Raw genomic sequence first — 12434 nt, 5'->3', positions numbered from 1 at the left:
GTTATTATATTTTATTTTAAAATTCATTCATTTTAGTTGCTTGGGGAGGTTCCATAATAATGTTTTAGTTCATGCGATTTCTTATTTTGGGCTTTAGTTGGTGGCATGCTTGGGCGGCAAACCTTAATGGGCTAGGTGACCCATGTGCTTCCTTGAAATGAGTAGAAATTAAAGAAAGAGCTCACTAACATCACTTTTCTCATTTTTCAAATAATACTAAAGTTCCTCTCTCGAGTTCTAAGTGTTGAGCGATTTTTGATGATTTTTAGATGTCCTCTTTTGAACTTCATCTTCACAGGTCAATTTTTTTGTTTTCAAGAACCTTGGAAACATAACAATAAGGGATCAAAGCAACCAGATTTCATGGAAGGTCGATATAAACCCCGCCCATCTAGGAATATTTCTTATTTACGAGTAACCTAAGTGTGTTTCGACATGACTGTTACCTAGCTAGAACTCAAATTATTTTTCCACCTTAAATAATTTGACCATTTTTCTAATTTTTTCTCCATAATATTAATTTTTAGTAAAATCATATTTACTAATTTCTTTTTGTTAGATGTTATCTCCACCATAGCGAGGGCGTCGGATTTTTTTTTCCTTATATATAGATGAAATGATACATGACACATAATGTATTTTAAAGGAACATATGTTTGGAACAGAATGAGTATAGTCTTTAACCGTACCTCCTATAATTTTAAAATAAATAACTCCAAGTTAAAAAACTAACCTCATTGTCTTTAATCATAATTGAGACTGCACGTATACATACAACAAAAAGTAAGACCATAGATCATAGGCTACTCTATTGTTCCTAAGTTGAGATACGTCCCCATGCTTAAGCACGTTTACCCCAGATCCTTCTCGCCAAATGAAGGTCCTTTTGGCATGATAGTCACAGGCTTAGCATGGATTGCATATAAATTAGCGTCCGCAAACAGACAAACCAAGTATGCCTAGGACGCCTCGTGTAGCGCTAGAACAGCATGGCTCTTGAAACGCAAATCAGGCTGCAATACCAAAATCACCATTATGTATTGCAACAAAATCATATGAAATAAATTAACATAAAAGGATTGGGGCGAGAGGCAGCAAATACTAAATTAGTTACCTCGACGATTTGAGCAATTTGACGTATAAGCCTTTGGGACGAAAGTTTCCTGATCAAGAGATATGTACTCTTCTGACACTTACGGATTTCACTACACCAAATATGATACACTAAATACTGGGGAACAAATTTATTAACTGATAATTTTATTGTAATAAAAAAGCGTAAAATGTACCGAAGGGCAACAGTTCCAGGTCGGTATGTGTGTGGCTTCCTGTTGACCGAACAATTGGTAGATGGAACTTTTAGAACACCAACTTCCTGCAAAAATAATTAGAACAAATTGCTTTGAGGCGTGATACTATCACTTTCTTTAAGGATTTATTTAGCCCCAATTGTTTAACAATTTGCTAAGAGGTTACTAGCGAAATTATTCCTACAGGATACAACAAAGCATGAAGGATGACAACTAGCAATATTGGTACTCAGAAGCTTTTTCTTGTACATCACATACAAATATGCCTCTTCATATATAATGTGTTGTCAATAAATATAACTCCCTCGGCTTTAATTTTATTTATGACCATTTCAATAAATATAGTCATTCAATCTAGGAGTTTCATATCAATAAAACCAACACATTTCTCATCTGCTTTAAATATAAAATATTTAAAGATATTATAAAAAGATTTCACAAATATCTTATTATTTTATTGGTTCTATAAAACAAAATCCAACACTTCCTTCCTAGACCATTGCTTGGAGTTGACGCTAAGTACTATTGATATTGCAAAGGGAGAAATCAGTATGGGGAAATTTATAGTAAATTCAATTTTACAACAGAGCATGTAAAATCATTGGGAAACAAATTAGACTGACAATATCATGGAGAAACAAATAATTTAGCTCTAGTAGAATTACCAAAGCATGTTTTTTTCACCAGCACCGGACAACGTAAAGAGTAAAGCCAAACTTGGAGTTCACATACAGACAATGGGTTAGGATGCAAAAGGACAAGAAAAAAGTACATAATTACTCTTGTGATCCTCGTTCAGAGCTAGTAATCTCATTACGGAAAAGTACAAATTCGTTTTGTTGGCAAACAAACAAAAGAAACTATTTATTCTGTAAACGGGAGACTACTGGTACATAACAAACTTTTTCTTATATATTACAAATGAGTGTATATAGGACTCTCAATTTATAGTTTCAGCAGTAAATTGGGTACATGAATAAGTACACATGCATGCATTGCCAGCTTCCGTTATTTCTTTTCAACCTTTCATACACATTCTGATCTCCTTCTTCTTTGTTTCACATGTGGATATTTGAGCAGCCTACCATTTTTTGCCCCTTTATATTTACTGCTAGCATTAACCAGCCTCCTTACTTTGAACAACTGCTACACCAAGGTCCTGGTTTCCAGGAAGACTAGCGTATGAATACTTGACCATGCATGCATGCCATCAAACCCAGCTGTTACTATTTATTTCTACTACCTGGTGCAGAGCTATGTGTCCACATATTAATATATATCTGTTTTATTTAATTAATTCACCTTCTGGAGAGTTTGACTTCTAACAGACTTCGATAAAGTGATGGATCGATTTTGGCACTACCATCAAAATTAGACAACTTGGTTCCACAGGAAATCAGTACAATTGTCCATCCTGAAATTTTTCAGAATCTTTTCTGCATAACCTTTCTCGACAACAAAAATCTGATTTCCCTTTTGTTGTATTTCCATTGCCACATAGTAGGACATGAGACCAAGGTCTGTCATTTCAAACTCCATTGTAATTGTCATCGACATAGAAACTTATTTCGGAGGGTCACAAACCAATAGACATCCAGCATAACATGCGTCAGACCACTATGTGTCTGAGTAGTTTCACCATGAAATGTTATCAACTCAATCACCATCATGCATGGTGACCAAAAGTTTCATCATATTATCTTTTGTCATTGTTGATTTCTGTTTAATCTCCTAGATACTAGTAATTTTATTTTAATGTAACATATAAGACACTCTTGTACTCAATTTATAGATTGATTTTTCACTTGCACGCTTAGGAGATTTTACTTCTAGATACTCACTATAACAATGCGAATACGATCCATGCCTTCCGTAAATTGCCAACATATCCCAATATATAAGGGATCAAGTCCATAATGTAGTTCTTTTTCATGGTGTTCCAATGAAGTTAGACTACACAACAGAAATTAAGATCATAAAACACAAAGTACTCTATTAATCCTAAGTTGAGATTCATCCCATGTTTAAGCACGTTCACACCGGATCCTTCTAGCCAAATGAATGTCCTTCGGCATGGTATTCAAACTTTTATCATGGATTGCCTTTAAATTAGCGTCTACAAATAGACAAATCAAGTATTCCTCGGATGCCTCTTGTAGCGCTAGATTAACAATATGGCTCTGGAAACGCAAATCAAGCTGCAACAACAAAATCACAATTATGTATTGCAATGAAATTGACAGAAAAAGATTGGGATGAGAGGCAACAAGTACTAATTGGTTACCTTGAGTTTTGAGCAATTTGAAGCTATTGGGATGGAAGTTTAATTCCTGATCAAGAGACATGTATTCTTCTGATCTTATGGATTTCACTAGAGCAAATAACAATACAATAATTATAAGGAAACAAATGTATTAACAAAAACTTTTATTTTACTTATATTAGAGAGTCCATATCGTAATATCCCGGGCTTATAGTAAAGAGTCAATCAAATGTTCTAGGAAACTCGACAATAGTAAAGTCAGTTATACTATCTTGAAGTTAGAAGTCAAAAACTGATATGAGCTTACCGAACCACAACCCGAGGTTCAAAACCCACAATAATGTGGGATAGTTCATCGTAAAAAATGTGGAATTTACGATAAACTTTCTTCATACCACAAAGTGGAGTTTATGACAAATATTATTTATAGTACATAATGGGAGTTCCCAATAAGTATTGTTGATATTGCAAAGTGAGAAATTGACTAGGGAAAAGTTATTGTAAATTCAATTTTATAACATGAGCACTTAAAATTATTTAAAAATATATTACACTAACAATACCATGGAGACACAAATACTTTAACACGGGCACAGTTACAAAAAGCATATTTTCTCACACCGGACAAGTGTCAACACTAAATCGAGAACTTCAAGCTCACACAGGGATATGAAGTGCCATGATGGAAAAGGACAAGACAAAGAATTACATAATACATCTTGCGATCCAGTATTCGAATATAGAAAAGTATAAATTGGTTGTGCTAATCTGTGAGACCGTCTATGCAAATATTGTAATATGTATACTTGAGCTATTTTATAAAGTCGTCACAATTTTCCATTGGAGTCAATCTTGTGTGATGTCTATAGTTTTACATTCTTAATTAAGAATATGTTCTAATATTTAAACTTCTAAAAACAACATGGAAATTATGTTCTTAAATAGTGCTGGAAATTGCTGCACCTTTTAATTGAATATAGAGTAATTGACACTTTGCACCCCTTATGTTTAGGCGCTTTTTCGATTTGGTCTCAAACAATTTTTTTTGGCAGTATGCACCCTAAAGTTTGAAAAGCGCTTCGTTTTGCACCCCTTTGACCACTCTCCGTTAATTGACCGTTAAAGTTAACAGATTTCAGGTTTTCACTTTGCACCCCACAATTTTAATTTTTTTTCATGAGTGTTTTGAATTTTTTTTTTCAAAAAAAAATATTTATAGCTGGTTTGAGTTATTAATCTTTGTTTTACTTTCGATCAAGACATATATACTGTAATATTATCTGTTTAATAAAAAAAAAGGAGAGAATGATAATGTATAACTTCATACACATCACTCTTAGTTTATTGAACTAGAGAATTTGTTCAAGGGGTTGAACTTTCGGAGAAGTTGTTGATGGATTATAATCCTGGTGTGGATTTTAGTAGTGGAAAAGGCGTGGTTTTTATTCCTGGAAAAGGTAATTTTGTGTATCATATTGTGATAGAGGATACAATTTCCTTTGAATACAGTAGCTTTTATGTGTTTATCTGATAAGTGATAATATTCCTTATGCTGTATCTTTAGTTTTTGTTCCTAGTTTGTTTGCAGGGGACTTAAGGTACTAGTGTTTCGAGGTCCTCTAGATTTTTATGCGTAAATCTTGAACCTTTTTCTTCAATAGATTGATGTTTTTAGTTAGAAATTGGTGGTTAAACATATTGAAGCCCTTGTCCTGATGTTCGTTTATGTTCTAAAGTTTGTGACAATTTTCTGTCTATTAAATGCAGATCTAACCAAGACTTACCCTCCCTTAAAAACAAGGTAACTAAGCACTTGTTATTACTATTTAGGATTTAGGATTTGAATATCATTGTTTTTTATTCAACTGTACCTAATCTTCTTGCTCTGATTCTGCAGATCGAGTGGTTGATACTTCGCCTTTGACTATATGATATATAATAACTTCTGAGGGCAGAATTTGGAATCCACCGTTTTTCGTATATGTCTTAATCTTACAGTCTGCTAAACAACTTGGGCAGGACTCCGTGGTGAAGTCATTGAAGGCATATCCGTTGCAGGTGCTACCGGGACTCTTGCACTGGCTGCGTGTTTCTACTTTGGTGGCGCAAAAATTCTAAAAAAAGTTCATTAAGCCAAACAAGTTATATGGTCACCCAATAGAGAATAACATTGGTAATTCTGTAGTTCAATAAACTAAGAGTGATGTGTATGAAGTTATACATTATCATTCTCTCCTTTTTTTTATTAAACAGATAATATTGCAGTATATATATCTTGGTCGAAAGTAAAACAAGGATTAATAACTCAAACCAGCTATAAATATTTTTTTTGTGAAAAAAAATATTTCAAAATACTCATGAAAAAAAATTAAAATTGTGGGGTGCAAAGTAAAAACCTGAAATCTGTTAACTTTAACGGTCAATTAACGGAGAGTGGTCAAAGGGGTGCAAAACGAAGCGCTTTTCAAACTTTAGGGTGCATACTGCTAAAAAAAATTGTTTGAGACCAAATCGAAAAAGCGCCTAAACATAAGGGGTGCAAAGTGTCAATCACTCTTGAATATATTTTATAGTTATATCACTATTACAATTTTCTTCTAAATTGTTTTAAATTTTCTTCATGTTATAGTTTACATCATAATACTATTGTATATGTGACTTATTAATATACAATACTCCACCGATATTTTTTTATTTTCTCCAGTTTATGTTTTGAAGTTTTGTGAATTTGACAAGCAGAAGTGTATAATTAATTAAGTTCTTTTTATATAATATTTTATTCTAATTAATATAATATTCTTCTCTTGTTACTTTCATCCGGTTTTAAAACCAAAATCAAATCGAAAGTGAACTCGATCGTTGTTCGGTTACGGTTGCAGTTTTCAATTTCTAAACGTGAAGATATACGGTTACGAATCTGTTTTATCCAAAAACCGAATCAAACAGCACCTAGCTCTACCCTTGTACAATGTATTAATAATGCCTCCAAAACTTAAAGATATGTGACCATGTATAAGTTGTATGATCTACTAATTTAATGCAGGTATGTCATGAACTGTATTCTGTATTGCGTTTGGCAAGCACTTCATATTAATCATCACCGTAAAGAGTTAGTAAATGTAGATATATTTTCTATTTCTTGGAAATATTATTGGTAACTAATGTCATTAATTTGTTCAGGTAGTCTACATGTAGCATAAAAAAAGATTTATTTCATGTCTCCAGATTTTTGTGACAAGCTGATTTTGGTTATATAAATATTCATGTGCTCTTGTGGGTGAAATATATTTACCTTGATATATATACTTCTTCCAGGAAAACTTGACTGCTCAAATGGCATCAGTTTCCCAAACAGCTCAAGATGGTGCGCTCAAAGAGCCCTTCACATTCCAGGGAAGACAATCGTCAAGCTAGCTCTTTTAGGGGATATTGACATTATAGTCATTTTGGGATATGGAAGGGCCATGAGGTTAACTCGGAGTTTGTAGGTCTACTCCATATTGTTTTGAAAAAGTGCCGGGAAACCTCGGAGTACTTTACTACCAAAAGCAAGAAGTTCTGTCCTATGGAATTAAATACATTGTGTTCCTTGGTGAATGCCTTTACCCAGAGCTCTATAACTAAAGTCGATACGGAGATGATATTGCTGATGAGTACAGGGCTCTATTTTCTGACTTGCAGTGATCACTTAATATAAAATAGTTGGTAAGATCTCTCAAAGAACATGATGAGAGAATAAAAGGTAAGATCGGAAACACAAGTGGTGGTCAACTGTTGTTCATAGAAAAAGAATGAGCTAAGAGAAACAGAAAAGGGAAAGCTTCTCTTTATAACCAAGGAAGAATGGTTGAAGAAATCCAAAAGAGTAGGGGTTGAAACTGGGATGAATCAAAGAGGATGAGGAATGCCCGACAAAAGTAAGATCTCCGTCCCACCCAATTTTTTACATTGGGTTTGGGCACAGATTTTAAGAAATATGTATAAACTAATGGAAAAAAAAGAAGAAAAGTAGGTGGAGTGGTGGGACCTATTGATTTTTAATATATAAAAGGGTGAAAGTAGGGTAAAAATAGCGTGAAAAGGAACTCTTTTTAGAAAGTTTTGTAATGTAAAGAAATGAGTTGGAAAAAAGAAACTGTAAAAAATCTGGTGGGACGGAGGGAGTAAGATGCTTTAACTGTGGCATCTATATATAGTCATTTTGCAGTGGAAAGTGGAGTGTCGAAAAAAAGACCGGGCCTAAAAAGCCCGTCTGGATAGGTCCGATAAAAAGCCCGGATAAAGCCTGGACATAAAAAGCCTGACCCGTCTAGGATTGGCCTGCAAGTCCTTATAAGGCTTTAATTTTACAATAAAAATCCGCCCGGCCCGGCCCGAAAAATAATGTGGCCCGGGCAAAAGCCTGCCTGGACAAAAGCCTCGACAAAAGACCGGCAAATCTGCATATTTGTATATCGATTTGTATAATTCGTTTACCTCAATAGGAGTGAGATGAGCATTGAAAAACTGATAAGCAGAGTCATATTCTTGACTAAGCTTGGGACAAACTTTAGAATTAGCTAAACAAGCCCTTATACCTGCGAGCAGGTACAGAGAACTGGCCAGAGGGTCGAGCAACGGTGAATGCAAGGATGAGGAGAACTAGCAGGAAAACAATTAGAAAGGCCATGAAGAATAGGAATAAAGACAAGACTGTATAATTTGTGTTGGAGTGATGTATATATAACTGGTATGCAAAAAAAAAGCCCGGGATAAAGCCCGGTTAAACTGGCCTGGTCCACCAGGCTGTTGCGGTCCACCATTTTTGAGAAATTATCTGGCCCGGTCCAGTAATCAAAAAAGCCCGGTCCAGATTATTTTAAAAAGGCATGGGCTTTTTAAGGACCGGTCCTGGGTCTAGCAGGCCGGTCCTTTTGTTCAGCTCTATCGCAAACCATGATGTGCACGAGAAATACATCAACAAGCTCACATGGTACAAACTGAAGATGATGAACCGGCTTTCTTATTGGCGAAACATGATAAAATGGATGGTGAAATGTTATTGCTGAATGAGGACGGGGTTCACCCAAAGCTTATTGAAAATGAAGAAGAAAAACAGATGGGATCATAAGATGGAAAAAATCAAATTCAGGACATTGGATGAAAGGATAACAGGTCGAGTGAAATTCGGGGATGGATCTACAGTAAACATAGAAGGAAAGGGTTCAATAATCTTTAAGTGAAAAAATGGGGAGAGCGCACACTTCAAGAAGTCTACTACTTACCTACCTTACGTAGCAACATAATCAGTCTTGGTCAAATGTCACGGTAAAGAAATAAGATGAAAATGAAAGGAACCGATAGAAACCGAATCCGAGGTTTTGGAACCGAAACCGAAACCGAGGATGAGGTTGCGGTTGAGGTTTTTGATTTCTAAAACCGAGGGCATGCGGTTCCGGTTGCGGTTTTATCCAAAAACCGCACCGAACCCGCATCCGCTCTACCCTAGGTGTACGTACCAAAAACAGGGAGGCTTGTTGATGAAAGTGAATAGGTTGAATAACAGACTGTATAAGTTGGTTATTGAGAATGATGAGCCTGTGTGTCACTAAATCCTAGGAGTCGTCTCGTTTGTTGCATACACGCTTGGGGCATGTAAACTTGACGAGCAAAGTGGATTTGTCTAGCATGCTTAACATCGAAATAAACCAAAGAATCATCCCGACTAAAGTAAGCTACAGTGCGAGTAAGGTCTTACAGCTAGTTCAGGAATGACCTGTGTTGACCTATTTCACCAAGGACAACAGGAGGTAAAAGCTATTTATTCTTGTTGTTTGATGATTAATTTCAGTCGAGTCATGTGGGTTCATTTGATCAAAAATAATAATGAGGCACTTGATGTTTTCAAGAAGTTTCGAGCTCAAGTAGAAGATGGGATGGAGGACAAGGTGAAGATGTTCAGGTCTAATAGGGGAGGAGAATTCACTTTAAAAGAGTTTGTATCATGCATATTGCGCGGAAGCTGGAATATAAAGGCAGTATACAGCTCTGTACTCGCCACAACAAAATGGCGTAGTGGAGCGTAGGAGCAGAATCATGATTGAAATGGCACGTAGTTATCTGAAGGAGATGAAGTTACTATTGGGATTGTGGGGAGTGGCAGTACGTCAATCGGAAACCGTTTGCTCACTCAAGCTTTGTCAAACTAAACTCCCAATAGGGCCTGGACAAGTACAAAACCTCACATTGGTCATATTCGAGTGTTTGGGATTGTAGCCTATATGAAAGTTCTTGAGGTGCACACTAGAAAATTGGATGATCGCAGCAAAATGGTAGTGTATAGCAAGGAGCCCGGTACAAAGGCACATCGTCTATTTGATCCTAAAACAGGGCGTCTTTCTGTAAGCAGGGATGTACTGTTTGAAGAAAACAAAGGACGGAATTAGGAGATGCAGAAGGAAGAGAACAGAGCTGTCAGCCTATCACAAATCTGCAGTTTGTGATTGTTGGCATCCAGTCCCAGTCGACAACATTTGGTGAAGAAGAAATAGAGGATTCCAACATAATGACACCTGTGCACTCCTACACAACAGGTGCCTCTGAAACTGACAGCAGTGGTGTACAAGATTCAGCTGCATCAAGTGCAAGCAGTCAGCCACAAAAGTTTCGAGTCTTTCGACTGATAGGTGATGTCTATAATGATACAGAAGAAATTGGAATGATAGATGAATTGTTCTATGCTGGAGTTGATGAGCCAGCCACGTACAGTCAAGCAGCGAAGGAGTCTGAATGGAGGGTTGCGATGCAAGCTGAGATGGACGTCATCGAAAAAAATAAAACATGCGTGTTAACTGAGTTGCCAGAGGGGAGAAAAGCAATAATCTGAAATGGGTGTACAAGCTAAAGAAGGATACAGATGGAGATATAGGGGGTGTTTGGGACAGAGAAGCATGAGCTTCTTTTAAGTAAAAGCCCACACCAGAAGTTTAATCACCGTTTGGGAAAAGAAGCCAAGCGCTTCTTTTGGGCTTTAGAAGTGGAAAATCAGAAGCCAGGAATCCAAGCTTCGTTTTTTTGCTTCTCATTCTCTTTCCAGCTGTAAGCTTCTGCTTGTATTACACACTTGCCGAAAAGAATTAGATTAGAGTATATTTCATGTATACTAACCAATATTATAAACCTTAGTACTTTTTATGAAGAATTTTATATTTGCTTTTCTATTATAAATTTTAAATTTGTAATTTATTTTTTCAATATATAATAACAATTGTTAACTCTGATTGATTTACAAATTTCTGATTAATTCTTAGAAAATATGTGACAGCCCAGAATCCGGGGTGCAGATTCGGTGTCACTAAAAAGAATAAACTAAACAATAAAATAAACTAATGACAGCTGAATAGATTAACATAATAAATATTTACCATTACACCCCTGACCAAAGATCTTGCCAGGTTTAAGTCTGCGAAAGGTTTAAACTGTTACTGCAAACGAACGACGACATAGGTTCCTTACCACATGAGTTTTCCACTACAACCATACTGACACTATAATACAACTTCAAAGAAACAAGTCGTACTAACTAATCCACACTTAGTCCAAGACTCCTAGCATCATCCTGCGATTTTCCTAGCACAAAAGATAACTCTGGGAAACCTTATAAGCAGCTGCTCTAATCCTTGGCATCTGAAAGGGGTTAGTTTGAAAATAAACAGGTATGAGCCAAAGAAATGCTCAGCAAGTATAACAGAATGAAATTGATATTTGTTGTACAGCAATGCCATAATAAAGAAGTGAAAATATTTAAAACTGCAGAAATGAATGTATAAGCAAATATCTCTTGAAGGCAGGATAACCTCTCTTTAACTATTCACAATTTTATTGGGCTTTAAAAATCATTGGACACCTGGCTATAACAGATGATCAGTCATGCTATAGTCCATAAACCAAGCTTATTCAGCAAGGTTGACAAATATTACGAATTCCGGTAATCCGGGCTTAAGGAGCCACCTTTCACGCTGGGCCGGTGCCCGAGCCTCTTACGCAAAAACAACCCAATAGTTTAATTTTTAGAACAATCTGCAGTTCCATCATGTAATTCAAGAGCCAAAATAACATTTTGTTAAAACAATTTCTTTATACATATAATAGTGTAGAGTCGATACCAAAAGTGTTATCCGTTCAACCAAAAAGTTTGGAAATACTAGATATGCTTCACAAGAGAGTAATTGCAAATAATTTGAATCATGATATAAAGAAGGTTTTAGTATCTATAGGTACTAGAGAAGTAGGGTAGAAATACTTGCCTTGATAATAGAATGCTAGAGATAAGACTGCACTATACTGTTAGGCTCTCTAACCGGAACCTACAGGATAGAAGACTGGGTCTTAACTATTTGAATCCAAAGTCATATCCTCAATATCACTTAATCACTACCCTTCGTTTATATAAACATAAATTTCAGCCAAACACATAGAACTTAGTCAACCAAGAAATACTTTTATAATTATTAAAGATTACTAGTGATCACGTATCACGTAGACATGTATACCAATATTATTGTCTCTACTTATTATCTATCAAACACCTTTAAATAGTCTAAATGCATATAATTTCTAACAAAATTTCGGCAGCACCTCCTCTGTTTATAGGACTATCCACCTGTTTTCAATACCAAGAATAGCCACTAATATGGCTTAATACATGAAAAGAGCTGCCTTGACTTGCAGTAAACACATAACACATAAGAAAATCCGCCTTGACTTGTAGTAAACACATAAGAAAACTTTTAGTAGGATTGCTAATTTACTATACATAAAATACGTTTAATAAGACTTACAGGATCAACTAGGCACGAAAAGTTAATAATCAATTATCACAT

General features: G+C 35.6%; 1 pseudogene; it reads right to left on the bottom strand.

Moving 5' to 3' along the window:
- Positions 1-3334: 3334 nt before the first annotated feature.
- LOC108204615 (histone H3.3-like) overlaps positions 3335-12434 on the bottom strand; it is a 48830-nt pseudogene continuing 39730 nt past the window's right edge.

The sequence above is a fragment of the Daucus carota genome, chromosome 1 (genome assembly GCF_001625215.2).
Source record: "Daucus carota subsp. sativus chromosome 1, DH1 v3.0, whole genome shotgun sequence".
In the NCBI taxonomy this organism is placed as follows: Eukaryota; Viridiplantae; Streptophyta; class Magnoliopsida; order Apiales; family Apiaceae; genus Daucus; species Daucus carota.
This window is presented reverse-complemented; position numbering and strand designations above follow the sequence as displayed.